An 11,992-nucleotide genomic window follows, 5' to 3' on the forward strand; every position below is an offset into this window, starting at 1 on the left:
CTTATTCCCTTTCTTCTTCTACTAACATAAAGGAATTTCTATACTGTGACATAGAGAATTCCTCTTTTTTTCTGTTCTCTTTTCTTTCATATGAGCAGGAATAAGGAAAAAGGCATTCTTGTTGAAGCTGATCCTGAACCTGAAAGGACTCTAAAGAGGAAACTAAGAGAAGCTAAATTACAACAATCTAGAGACAACCTTACTGAAATTTTCGAACAAGAAAAGGATATGGCAGTCGAACCTAACAACAATAATGCAAGGAGGATGCTTGGTGATTATACTACACCTACTTCCAAGTTTGATGGAAGAAGCATCTCAATTTCTGCCATTGGAGCAAACAATTTTGAGTTGAAACCTCAACTAGTTGCTCTAATGCAACAAAACTGCAAGTTTCATGGACTTCCATCAGAAGATCCCTACCAATTTTTAACTAAGTTCTCGCAGATCTGTGAGACTGTTAAGACTAATGGAGTAGATCCTGAAGTCTACAGGCTCGTGCTTTTTCTTTTTACTGTAAGAGGCAGAGCTAGAACATGGTTGGACTCACAACCTAAGGATAGCTTGGACTCTTGGGATAAGCTGGTCACGACCTTCTTGGTTAAGTTCTTTCTTCCTCAAAAGCTGAGCAAGCTTAGAGTTGATGTTCAGACCTTCAAGCAAAAAGATGGTGAATCCCTCTATGAAGCTTGTGAAAGATACAAGCAGATGACCAAAAAGTGTCCTTTTGACATGTTTTCAGAGTGGACCATGATAGATATATTTTATTATGGTCTATCTGAGTTCTCTAAGATGTCACTGGACCATTCTGCAGGTGGATCCATTCACCTAAAGAAAACGCCTGCAGAAGCTCAGGAACTAATTGAAATGGTTGTAAATAACCAATTCATGTACACTTCTGAGAGGAATTCCATGAATAATGGGATGCCTCAGAGGAAGGGAGTTCTTGAAATTGATGCTCTGAATGCCATATTGGCTCAGAACAAAATGTTGACTCAACAAGTCAACATGATTTCTCAAAGTCTGAATGGATGACAAAATGCATCCAACAGTACTAAAGAGGCATCTTCTGAAGAAGAGGCCTATGATCCTGAAAACTCTGCAATAGCAGAGGTAAATTACATGGGGAAAGCCTTTGGCAACACCTATAATCCGTCATGGAGAAATCATCCAAATTTCTCATGGAAGGATCAACAAAAGCCTCAACAGGGCTTTAATAATGGTGGATGAAACAGGTTTAGCAATAGCAAGCCTTTTCCATCATATTCTCAGCAACAGACAGAGAATTCTGAGCCGAGCACCTCTAACTTAGCAAATATAGTCTCTGATCTGTCTAAGGCCACTTTAAGCTTTATGAGTGAAATAAGGTCCTCCATAAGAAATTTGGAGGCACAAGTGGGCCAGTTGAGCAAGAAAGTCACTGAAACTCCTCCTAGTACTCTCCCAAGCAATACTGAAGAGAATCCAAAAAGAGAGTGTAAGGCCATTGACATAATCAACATCGCTGAACCTAGAGAGGAAGGAGAGGACGTGAATCCCAATGAGGAAGACCTCAGGGGACGTCTCTCAAGCAAGAAGGAGTTCCTTATTGAGGATTTAAAGGAATCTGAAGGTCATATAGAGACCATAGAGATCCCATTAAACCTCTTTCTGCCATTCATGAGCTCTGAAAACTATTCTTCCTCTGAAGAGGATGAAGATGTAACTGGAGAGCAAGTTGCTCAATATCTAGGAGCTATCATGAAGCTGAATGCCAAGTTGTTTGGTAATGAGACTTAGGAAGGTGAACCTCCCTTGCTCATTGGTGAACTAGATATATGCGTTAAGCAAACTTTACCTCAAAAGAAACAAGATCCTGGGAAATTCTTAATACCCTGTACCATAGGCACCATGACCTTTGAAAAGGCTCTGTGTGACCTAGGGTCAGGCATAAATCTAATGCCACTCTCTGTAATGGAGAAACTGGGGATCATTGAGGTACAACCTGCCATATTCTCATTGCAAATGGCAGACAAGTCAGTAAGACAAGCTTATGGATTGGTAGAGGACGTGTTGGTAAAGGTTGAAGGGCTTACTGGCGTTTAAATGCTAGTAAGGAGCATCTGGCTGGCGTTCAACGCCAGAACAGAGCATGGATCTGGCATGAGACTGAGTGGTTAAAGTCGTGATCCAAAGTAAAAAGAGTGTGCTTAAGAGCTCTGGACACCTCTAACTGGGGACTTTAGCAAAGCTGAGTCACAATCTGAAAAGGTTCACCCAGTCATGTGTCTGTGGCATTTATGTATCCGGTGGTAATACTGGAAAACAAAGTTCTTAGGGCCACGGCCAAGACTCATGAAAGTAGATGTGTTCAAGAATCAACAAACTTAACTAGGAGAATCAATAACACTATCTGAAATTCTAAGTTCCTAGAGATGCCAATCATTCTAAACTTCAAAGGATAACGTGAGATGCCAAAACTGTTCAGAAGCAAAAAGCTACAAGTCCCGCTCATCTAGTTAGAACTAATATTCATTGATATTTTGAGCTTTATAGTATATTCTCTTCTTTTTATCCTATTTGATTTTCAGTTGCTTGGGGACAAGCAACAATTTAAGTTCGGTGTTGTGATGAGCAGATAATTTATACGCTTTTTGGCATTATTTTTAGGTAGTTTTTAATAGGATATAGTTACTTTTAGGGATGTTTTCATTAGTTTTTATGCTAAATTCACATTTCTAGACTGTACTATGAGTTTGTGTGTTTTTCTGTGATTTCAGGTAATTTCTGGCTGAAATTGAGGGACCTGAGCAAAACTCTGATAGAAGGCTGACAAAGGACTGCTGATGCTGTTGGATTCTGACCTCCCTTCACTCGAAATAGATTTTCTGGAGCTACAAAACTCCAAATGGCGCACTCTCAATGGCGTTGGAAAGTAGACATTCAGAGCTCTCCATAAATATATAATAGTCCATATTTTATTCGTGATTAGATGGTGTAAACTGGCGCTCAATGCCAGTTCCATGCTGCATTCTAGAGTCAAACGCCAGAAACACGTCACGAACCAGAGCTGAACGCAAAAAACACGTTACAACTTAGAGTTCAACTCCAAAAGAAGCCTCTGCACGTGTAAAGCTCAAGCTCAGCCCAAGCACACACCAAGTGGGCCCCGTAAGTGGATTTCTGCATCAATTACTTACTTCTGTAAACCCTAGTAGCTAGTCTAGTATAAATAGGACATTTTATTATTGTATTAGACATCTTTGGTCTCGGTTTTATTCCATTATTCATCTTAGGAGGCTATTGATCATGTTTATGGGGGCTGGCCATTCGGCCATGCCTGGACCTTCATCACTTATGTATTTTCAACGGTGGAGTTTCTACACACCATAGATTAAGGGTGTGGAGCTCTGCTATACCTCGAGTTTCAATGCAATTACTACTATTTTCTATTCAATTCGAATTATTCTTATTCTAAGATATTCGTTGCACTTCAACATGATGAATGTGATGATCTGTGACACTCATTATCATTCTCACCTATGAACGCGTGACTGACAACCACCTCCGTTCTACCTTAGACCGGGCGCATATCTCTTGGATTCCTTAATCAGAATCTTCGTGGTATAAGCTAGAATTGATGGCAGCATTCATGAGAATCCGGAAAGTCTAAACCTTGTCTGTGGTATTCCGAGTAGGATTCAGGGATTGAATGACTGTGATGAGCTTCAAACTCGCGATTGTTGGGCGTGATGACAAATGCAAAAGAATCAAGGGATTCTATTCCGACATGATCGAGAACCGACAGATGATTAGCCGTGCTGTGACAGAGCATTTGGACCATTTTCACTGAGAGGACAGGATGTAGCCATTGACAACGGTGATGCCCTACATACAACTTGCCATGGAAAGGAGTAAGAAGGATTGGATGAAAGCAGTAGGAAAGCAGAGATCCAATAGGGACAAAGCACCTCCATACACTTGTCTGAAATTCTCACCAATGATCTACATAAGTATTTCTAACTTTATTTTTTATTTAATTATTATTATTATTTGAAAACTCCATAACCATTTATTATCCGCCTGACTGAGATTTACAATATGACCATAACTTGCTTCATACCAACAATCTCCGTGGGATCGACCCTTACTCACGTAAGGTTTATTACTTGGACGACCCAGTGCACTTGCTGGTTAGTTGTGCGAAGTTGTGAAGAAAGTGCTGAGTTAGTAGATGCGCATGCCAAGTTGAATGCCATTATTAGAGATCACAATTTTGTGCACCACTTCCCTTTCCAAAAGTTGTGTGGAGCGAGATGTATCCCATTGGTTGAACCGGGGTATCTCCTGACCCGAATAGGCTGTCCGTATATGCTCTGAGTTCTTTTTCTTCCAAGCCGAGTTTGTCAAAAGCGGTTTTGAATAAGATATCGACAGAGCTCCCCTGGTCTATCAATGTGCGGTGAAGATTTGCATTTGCCAGTATAATAGTGATGACCATGGGATCGTCATGCCTTGACGCGACGCCGGATGCGTCTTCCTTGGTAAAAGTGATCGCCGGGATGTCGGGTGCTTCCTTCTTTTCTGCGACGTGGTATACGTCTTTGAGATGTCTTTTGTGGGATGATTTGGAGATTCCTCCCCGGGCGAATTCGCCGTGTATCATGTGGACATGTCTTTCTGGCATCTGGGATGATCGCGCGGTTGGTCCGACATCTTCTGCTCTTCTTCTTTTCCTTTGTTCTTCATCATGGGCGGCCAGGTATCGATCTAACTTTCCTTTGCGTACGAGCTTTTCTATGACATTTTTTAAGTAAAAACACTCATTGGTGGAGTGCCCGTGGATCCGATGGTATTCACAATATTCAGCCCGATTTCCTCCTCCTTTTTTGCCTTTGAGTGGTCGAGTTGGTGATATTTTTTCTGTGTTGCAAACCTCTCTGTAGACATCCATAAGAGACACCCGAAGAGGGGTGTAATTGTGGTATTTTTTGATTTTCTCTCCGTGGCGATCTTCCTTCTTTCTGGAATCTTTGTCTTTATCCCGAGGGGTGAACCCGGCCTTTGAGGTCTCTCCTAATTGGGAGTTTTCTTCCATGTTGATGTACTTTTCCGCTCGTTCTTGCACCTCTTTTAGAGACGTGGGGTACTTCTTTGATATAGATTGACTAAAAGGCTCTTCTCGCAGGCCATTAATGAGGCCTATGATAGCGGCTTCCGTTGGCAGGTTTTGTATATCCAGGCATGTCTTGTTGAATCTCTCCATGTAGTTGCGCAGGGTTTCCTATTCTCCTTGTCTGATTCCCAATAAGCTCGATGCATGTTTGGCTTTGTCCCTTCGGATGGATAATCTGGCCAGGAATTTCTTGGCCATGTCGTCGAAACTCGAGATGGATCTAGGAGGGAGGTTGTTGAACCATCTAATTGCTGTTTTTGTTAACGTAGTTGGAAAGGCTTTGCAACGAATTGCATCCGAGGCGTCGGTGAGATACATTCTGCTCCTGAAGTTGCTGAGATGATGGCTGGGATCCGTAGTGCCGTCGTACAAGGTCATGTCTGAAAGTTTAAAGTCTTTTGGGATTCTTGTCTTCATGATCTTCTTGGTGAATGAATCTTGCTCCTTGCGAGTGCTATCTTCGAGAGTGGATCGGCTGGCTTTAATATTGACCTCGGCTTCAAGTTTTAGGAGTTTGTTCTCCAATTCCCGACATCGTCTTATTTCTCTTTGCAGGTCCTTCTCAGGTTCTCGTTGACGTAGAGCTTCTTCTTCAAGTTGTTTTAACCGATCTTGAAATGCATCCAGGGCTCCCTCGTTTGGGGAGTTCTTTTTGTTGATTTGGGGAGTATCTTTTAGTGTAGTGTCCGCATTTTTGTGTGGCGTTCTATCCTCTAGATCTGTGTTGTGGTTGTTGTCATGGTCGTCCGCCATGGTGCTGAGATGACTTCCAGGTTCCCCGGTAATGGTGCCAATGTTCCGAGGGCTACCTGAAACTGTAGGTCGATCTCGGACGAGATCTTCTGCGCTGGTCGGGGCTGTTGTGTCCAACTTGATGATGATGCTGATCCTTCGTCCCCGAAGGGTGGGGGGTACCTGCAAGGGACTCCGATGCTTAAGTTAGCAAGGGTATTAAGCAGGTATTGAGTAGAATCAGAGTATGAGTTATACCTGGGTGCTCCAGTGTATTTATAATGGTGTTGAGTGACCTTTGTAGATAAGATATGTTAGTTATCTTATCTTTTATCTTTATCTTTATCTTTCATGGGAACCGCCCTTATCTTTATAGGCTTGGGTTGCCTTGGGATTGGGCCCTTTATTGGGCTCTCCTGTGATTTGGCCGAGCTCTTTGAGAGGAGGTCAGTTTGTCCTGACCTGAAGAGGTCGGTCGCTTTGTCTGAAGAACATCCCGGGTCGGACAGCTTTGACCCAGGGTATGAACAGGTATTGTTCATATCCTGGGTCGAGTTGTCCAACCCGGGATGTTCTACAGACAAAGCGACCGACTTCTTCAGGTCAGGACAATCCGACCTCTTCTCAAAAAGCTCAGCCAAGTCACGAGAAAGCCCAAACAAAGGGCCCAAATAGAGGAACACGCCCCAGATACTAAGGCAACCCAAGCCTACAAGAGAAGGGCGGTTCCCTTGAAGATAAGATGACCTCACTTGAAGATACGATAAAGATAAGATAAGATAACTAACTTATCTTATCCACAGGAGGCCACATCTCACCATTATAAATACACTGGAGCACCCAGGTATAACTCAGATTCTGATCCTACTCAATACCTGCTTAATACCCTTGCTAACTTAAACATCGGAGTCCCTTGCAGGTACCCCCCACCCTCCAGGGATGAAGGATCAGTAGCATTTTCAGTCCCACAAGTTGGACACACCAGCTCCGGCCGCTATACACCTGCCGGACACGTCGGCTCTGACCAACACAGAAGATCTCGACCGAGATCGACCTACAGTTTTAGGTAACCCCCGGAACATTGGCGCCATTGCCAGGGACCTGGAAGTCATCCCAACACCATGGCAGACAACCATGACAATGACCACGACTCAAGTTTGGAAGATAGAACGCCACACAAGAACACGGATGCTATACTTAAAGATACTCTAGAACCCAATGGAGACAAAAACTCATCAAATCCAGGGGTGATAGTAGCACTTCAAAATTGATTAAAGCAACTTGAGAAAGATGCCCAACATCAACGCGAAAAAGAAGAGGATCTACGTCGGGAGATAAGGCGGCGCCGAGAATTAGAAGATAAGCTTGTGAAACTCGAATCTGATCTCAAAACTAAAGCTACTCGATCCACCCGAGAGGATAGCTCTCACAAAGATCAAGATCCATTCACCAGGGAAATTATGAAAACCAAAATCCCAAAAGATTTCAAACTTCCGGATATGACTCTGTATGACGGCACCTCGGACCCCAACCACCATCTCAGCAACTTCAGAAGTAGAATGTACCTCACTGACGCCTCAGATGCAGTCCGATGCAAAGCCTTTCCAACAACTCTTACCAAGACAGCCATTAGATGGTTCGACAACCTACCTCCAAAATCCATCTCGAGTTTCGATGACCTGGCCAAAAAGTTCTTGGCCCGATTTTCCATACAAAAGGACAAAGCCAAACACGCACCCAGCCTACTAGGGATCAAGCAAGGAGATCGGGAGAGTCTTCGTAACTACATGAAAAGATTCAACAAAACATGCATGGACATACAAAGTCTACCAACAGAAGCTGCCATCATGGGCCTCATAAATGGCCTACGAGAAGGACTATTTAGCCAATCTATATCAAAGAAGTACCTGGCATCTCTAGACGAAGTACAAGAACAGGCGCAGAAGTACATCAACATGGAGGAGAATTCTCGACTTGGGGAAGCCTCGAGGTTCAGTTCTGCCTACCGAGATAAAGATAAAGAATCCAAGAAAAAAGAAGATCGCTCCGGAGAGAAAATAAAAAAATATCATAACTACACCCCTCTTAGGGTATCCTTGGTAGATATTTACAAAGAAGTCTACCATACGGAAAAAATACCCTCAGCTTGGCCACTTAAAGGTAAAAGGGGAGGAGGAAATCGGAACGAATACTATGAGTATCATCGAGTCCGAGGACATTCCACCAACGAATGCTTTGACTTGAAAAACGTCATTGAGAAATTAGTAAGGGAAGGAAAACTAGATCGGTTCCTAGCCAATCGGGACGAAGAACCGAGAAAAAGAAGAAAGGATGAAGATGTCGGACGATCTGAACGATCACCTCGCACACCGGAAAGACATGTCCACGTGATACACGGCGGATTTGCTGGAGGAGGAATCTCCAAATCATCCCGCAAGTGACACCTAAAAGAAGTGTACCATGTCAAAGACAAGAAGGAGGCACCAGACATCCCAGCAATCACGTTTACCAAAGAAGATGCATCTGGAATCATCTCAGGACACGACGATCCCATGGTCATCACAATCATATTGACAAACGCCAACCTCCACCGTACATTAGTTGACCAAGGAAGCTCCGTCGACATCTTATTCAAAACTGCCTTCGACAAGCTCGGCTTAGAAGAAAAAGAGCTAAGAGCATACCCGAACAGCCTGTTCGGGCTTGGGGATACCCCAGTACAACCACTAGGATACGTATCATTACATACAACCTTCGGAAAGGGGAACCAATCCAGAACACTCAAGATAGACTATATCGTGGTCGACATAAGCTCAGCATACAATGCCTTAATAGGTCGAACAACGTTAAATCAACTCAGCACAATAGTTTCAACTCCACATCTATGTATGAAATTTCCAACAGCAGAAGGGATAGCTACAATAAAAGCAGATCAAAAGATGGCGCGTCACTGTTATAACGAAAGTCTAAACCTCCGAGGCGAAGGAGGAGAGTTCCACACAATCGAACTCGGCGGAGATCAGAGATGAGAAGAACTCCACCCACGATCCGAAGGAGAAATAAAAAGAGTCCAGATCGGAGATACCTCGGATAAAACAACTAATATTGGCACGATCCTGAAAGGAGACGTAAAGGAATCACTAATACGGTTTCTACAAGATAATATTGATCTCTTCGCATGGAAAGCTGCCGACATGCCAGGCATAGATCCCGAACTAATGAGCCACAAGTTGGCAATCTACCCGGGATCCCGGCTGGTACAACAAAGACGAAGAAAACTCGGGCCAGAACGGTCTCAGGCTGTAGAAGAACAAGTACAAGCACTACTAGAGGCAGGGTTCATAAGAGAAGTTAAATGCCCACTATGGCTAGCAAACGTCGTCTTGGTGAGAAAGTCAAATGGGAAATGGCGAATGTGCACCGACTACACCGACCTCAACAAAGCCTGCCCAAAAGACCCTTATCCACTCCCAAGCATCGATGCTCTAGTAGATGCCTCATCGGGATATAAGTATCTCTTGTTCATGGACGCATACTCAGGCTACAACCAGATCCCAATGTATCCACCAGATCAAGAAAAAACCTCGTTTCTCACACCAAAAGCAAATTATTGCTACATCGTAATGCCTTTCGGCCTTAAGAAAACAGGAGCCACTTATCAAAGGCTAATGAACAAAGTCTTCTCAGACCACATCGGAAAAATTATGGAGGTCTATGTGGATGACATGTTGATAAAGACACAAAGTGAAGAAACATTACTAACCGACTTGGTTCAAGTGTTCAACACCATACGGAAGCACGGCATGCGACTCAACCCGGCTAAATGCACCTTCGCAGTGGAAGCAGGTAAATTCTTAGGCTTTATACTCACACAAAGAGGAATCGAGGCAAATCCAGATAAGTGCCAGGCCATACTCAACATGAAAAGCTCGACCTGCGTCAAAGAGGTACAACAACTCAATGGGAGATTGGCGGCCTTGTCCAGATTCCTAGCAGGGTCAACAATAAGATCCCTCCCCTTCTACGCTACCTTAAGGAAGGAAAAGAACTTTGAGTGGACAACGGAATGTGAACAAGCCTTCCGAGACTTCAAAGAATTCTTAGAAGAGCCCCCCATCCTATCTCGACCATAAGAGGGAGAACCACTCATACTGTAACTCGCAGTAGAAAGTCAGGCAATAGCCTCAGCACTAATTAGAGAAGACGAAAGGGGACAACAACCCGTCTACTTCATTAGTAAAGCACTACAGGGGTCAGAGCTGAACTACTAGAAAATAGAGAAGTTTTCCTACGCTCTGATACTCGCATCCCGACAACTTCGCCCATACTTCCAAGCGCACACCATCAAAGTTTGGACCAACCAGCCCATAAAAGGGATATTGTAGAAAACAGATCTAGCAGGAAGAATCCTACAGTGGGCAATCGAGTTGTCCGAGTTCGACCTCCAATACGAGACGCAGACAGCCATCAAATCTCAATATCTAGCCGACTTCATTGCAGAATTCACAGACACCAGGAAATTCCCATAGAGTGGAACATATACGTGGACGGTTCCTCGAATAAAACTGGAAGCGGTGCAGGTGTGATAATCGAAAGCAACCAAGGAACCCAACTTGAGCTTTCCCTGAAATTCGGATTCCCGGCCTCAAACAACCAGGCGGAATATGAAGCGTTATTAGCTGGTTTGAAGCTGGCTAGGGAAGTTGGAGCTCAGAAACTCAATATCTACAGTGACTCACAAGTCGTTACCTCGCAAATAACGGGAAGCTACCAAGCCAAAGATCCTACCATGAAAAATTATTTGTATAAAACCAAAGAACAGCTCGGACAACTCGGGGAATATAGGATCTGCCACATACCCCGCGAGCAAAATGCCCGACTGACGCACTCTCAAAACTAGCCAGCACCAAACCAGGAGGCAACAATAGAAGCCTCATCCAGGAAATACTGCAGAACCCATCAATTTCGGAAGAAGAAAAAATCCTAGCCATAACAGGTCAGGATCAAGGATGGATGACCCCCATAATTAACTACCTCAAAACAGAAGCGCTCTCCACAGATGAAAAGGAGGCAAAGAGGTTAAAAAGGGAGGCACAGTACTACACTATCATAAACAACACCCTATACAAAAGAGGGATCTCAACACCATTGTTAAAATGCGTACCGACCTCCAATACAAAGGAAGTCTTGGAGGAAGTACACAGCGGCATTTGTGGCAATCATCTCGGAGCACAAGCTCTCACCAAAAAGGTACTCCGGGTGGGATTCTATTGGCCAACTCTACAAAAGGAAGCTATCGAATTTGTAAAGACATGTCCACCATGTCAGAAGCATGCCAACTTTCACATCGCCCCGCCGGAAAAGCTCATCAGCGTAACCTCACCCTGGCCATTTGCAAAGTGGGGACTCGATCTTCTCGGACCCTTTCCCCAGGGATCGGGATAATTCAAGTTCCTCATAGTAAGGGTAGACTACTTCACAAAATGGATCGAGGCAGAACCCCTAGCCAACGCCACTGCTCAAAGAAGTCAGAAATTCCTATATAGGAACATTATTACAAGGTTCGGGGTTCCATACTCCATCACCACGGATAATGGCACCCAATTCACAGATGTGGGCTTCAGAAAACTAGTAGCCGACTTGAACATAAAACACCAGTTCACCTCCGTCGAACATCTCCAAGCCAATGGACAAGCCGAAGCAGCCAACAAAGTCATATTGGCCGGGCTGAAACGGAGACTACTAGAAACAAAGGGAGCTTGGGCCGAGGAACTTCCACAAGTCCTATAGGCGTATCGAACAACTCCACATTCCACTACGAGCGAATCACCATTTCGATTAACATACGGAGTGGAGGCAATGATTCCAATAGAAGTTGAGGAAGGGTCTCCCCGAGTAGTCCACTACAATGAACAAACCAATTCTCAACTTCAAAGAGAAGAGCTCGACCTACTTCTGAAAATCCAAGAGAGAGCTCGGATCAGAGAAGAAGCACTAAAGCAGCGAATGGCTTCCAGATATAATCAAAAGGTAGTGCCAAGAGGTTTCGCTGAGAATGATCTCATCTTAATCCTAAATGACATTGGAACAACTCGACCCGGAGAAGGA

General features: G+C 44.0%; 1 non-coding gene across 1 annotated transcript; it reads right to left on the bottom strand.

Moving 5' to 3' along the window:
- Positions 1–627: 627 nt before the first annotated feature.
- Positions 628–731, bottom strand: LOC112764521 (small nucleolar RNA R71). Its single transcript, XR_003183233.1, has one exon. It is a non-coding gene; the product is annotated as a small nucleolar RNA R71 (small nucleolar RNA).
- Positions 732–11,992: the final 11,261 nt, after the last annotated feature.

This window comes from Arachis hypogaea, chromosome 2 (assembly GCF_003086295.3).
Source record: "Arachis hypogaea cultivar Tifrunner chromosome 2, arahy.Tifrunner.gnm2.J5K5, whole genome shotgun sequence".
NCBI classification, from domain to species: Eukaryota; Viridiplantae; Streptophyta; class Magnoliopsida; order Fabales; family Fabaceae; genus Arachis; species Arachis hypogaea.